The following is a 2059-nucleotide window of genomic DNA, read 5'->3' as shown; positions in this document are numbered from 1 at the left end:
GCAGCGGCTGCTTAGTTTCACCAATGTACAAGTCATTACACTTCTGACTACACTTAATTGCATACACCACATCACTCTGTTTATGTCTGGGTGTTTTGTCCTTTGGGTGGATCAGTCTCTGCTGCAGGGTGTTCCCTGCTATAACGACTCAGAGGTTGTTTTACTGTTTTAGAGTTAATGTTATAGCTCTGGGGACTTATAGGATGATCTTACTACATCCCTCTGGGTCCCAAAGTTTCTCAAACTATGATACAATGTGTTTAGAGGTTCTCCTATTATTGCCCCATAGTGTTGTGTTACTAGTACAACTAGTCACTTAGCTGTTAGCTTAACAGGAAAAAACGTTTCAACTAATATTTTCAACATTGATATAAATAATTAAAATTAGTATTTCTGTCTTGACAAAATCTTCTTTGGCCAAGCACAGACAGCATAATAAACAGCTGAGAATGTCTCTTAGTAATTAATGTAGCCAGCTCACACAAACTACCTACCAGCAGTCACTGCATAATTCTGCCACGTGACAATAATGTTAATTTAATATGACATAACATTTGCATCTATTGCGATTTAAATCTGCACTCATGTATCGCACTTTCCATCTAAAACAATAAACTGTTTAATAATTAAACTGACAGTAATGTAAATCACTGCTCTAAATAATAAACATTCTTAACTGCATTTTACTGTACTTATTTAAAGCTGCAACAAATTAGTCATTTAATTGAAAATTAACAGGCAACTATTTTGATAATTGATTAATCATTTTAATAATTTTTCAAGCAAACTTGGCAACTGGCAGATTAATCGATGATGACAATAATATTGCTGGTGGCATCACTGCTGGTGTCTGGCCAGAAAGTCACAGTAAGCTGCCAGCTGTGTATTTACTTCATGACATTTACTATAACTTACTTAAAATGTTTTTGACACCCCCTAGTCCCCACCTTCATCAAACACTTTCTTCAGCATACAGTGAAATAGGATTTGATCACTTTTACAGAATAAAGTTAGACCTCCACTACAAATCAAAAACATAGATAGCACGTGGAATATTTACTCCTGGTGGCCATCTTTGTTTGAGTCAAAAGTAGCACCTTGTAGCTTGGTGTCATATATGCAGAAATAAACACTAGGGGCGTGATGATATCACGTGACACTGGATTTTGCAATATTTCTCACGATGTCGGTACATAACAGAACCAGGCCAGAATGACAGTGCGGCCTGGTCATACGTTCACATTACCTAACTCCATTGTTGATATTTCATTAATACTGAGAAGTCATTTTTTAAAGAATTGCTGAGTGACTATGGCATCTGCAAAGTACTCATTACTTAAGTGGAGAAAACAGTCTCTCTGTGTGGCTGTTAAGTATGTGTGCCAACATAGGCTATATGCATAAAACTTATTTGAATTCTGACCTTAAACTCAGAATTCTGACTTTTTTTTCTCAAATCAATTTTATGCAGTGGCCATAATCCTCTGCTGTAATTTTCTAGTATTCTCAAAAACATTTGTCAACATAATGTTTCACTACAACATGATGGTTTCCAGTTCAGGGGCCCGTTGCATGTTGCTGGATGGTAGGGACACCCCCCAGCAGGTCTGGTTTTGACCCCAGGGATCCAAAACAAACAGTTTTGTAGAAAATATAAATATATTACAAATATAATAAAATACTCAGATCACTATAGTACTACATTAATAGTCACTAATATTCACTGCAAACACCAAACACAGCATAATAAACGATTTAATGGGTTTAATGTAGGAACAGACAAAAAAATGTATTTCCACGAGAGGAACCGTCTTCATGTTGCTCTTCACTGGGCTCCGTCTCTGCGCTCCTGGCAATGGTCCCTGTGAAACAACAAAGAGGACCAAAGTTCTGGTCACACATTTGCACATGGATATGTGTTAATACGCCATGTAGATGTGATGTAAAGCAGGGGTCGGCAAGTGGGCGTGGCCTTGGGGCATTTTTTTCCTACGTCATCAGATGGCGGGCCATTAATATATTATATCAATATATTTTGCAATTTAAGGGTAATATATAT

General features: G+C 37.0%; 1 long non-coding RNA gene across 1 annotated transcript in view; it reads right to left on the bottom strand.

The window, feature by feature from the left end:
- Positions 1–837: 837 nt before the first annotated feature.
- LOC109953217 (uncharacterized) overlaps positions 838–2059 on the bottom strand; it is a 2974-nt gene continuing 1752 nt past the window's right edge. The window contains exon 3 of the long non-coding RNA XR_002273865.1: positions 838–1862. This is a non-coding gene — a long non-coding RNA (uncharacterized LOC109953217). The remainder of the gene's footprint in view (positions 1863–2059) is intronic.

This window comes from Monopterus albus, unplaced genomic scaffold (assembly GCF_001952655.1).
Source record: "Monopterus albus unplaced genomic scaffold, M_albus_1.0 scaffold582.1, whole genome shotgun sequence".
NCBI lineage: Eukaryota > Metazoa > Chordata > Actinopteri > Synbranchiformes > Synbranchidae > Monopterus > Monopterus albus.
The sequence above is the reverse complement of the archived record's forward strand: the minus strand, read 5'-3'. Positions and strand labels throughout refer to the sequence as shown.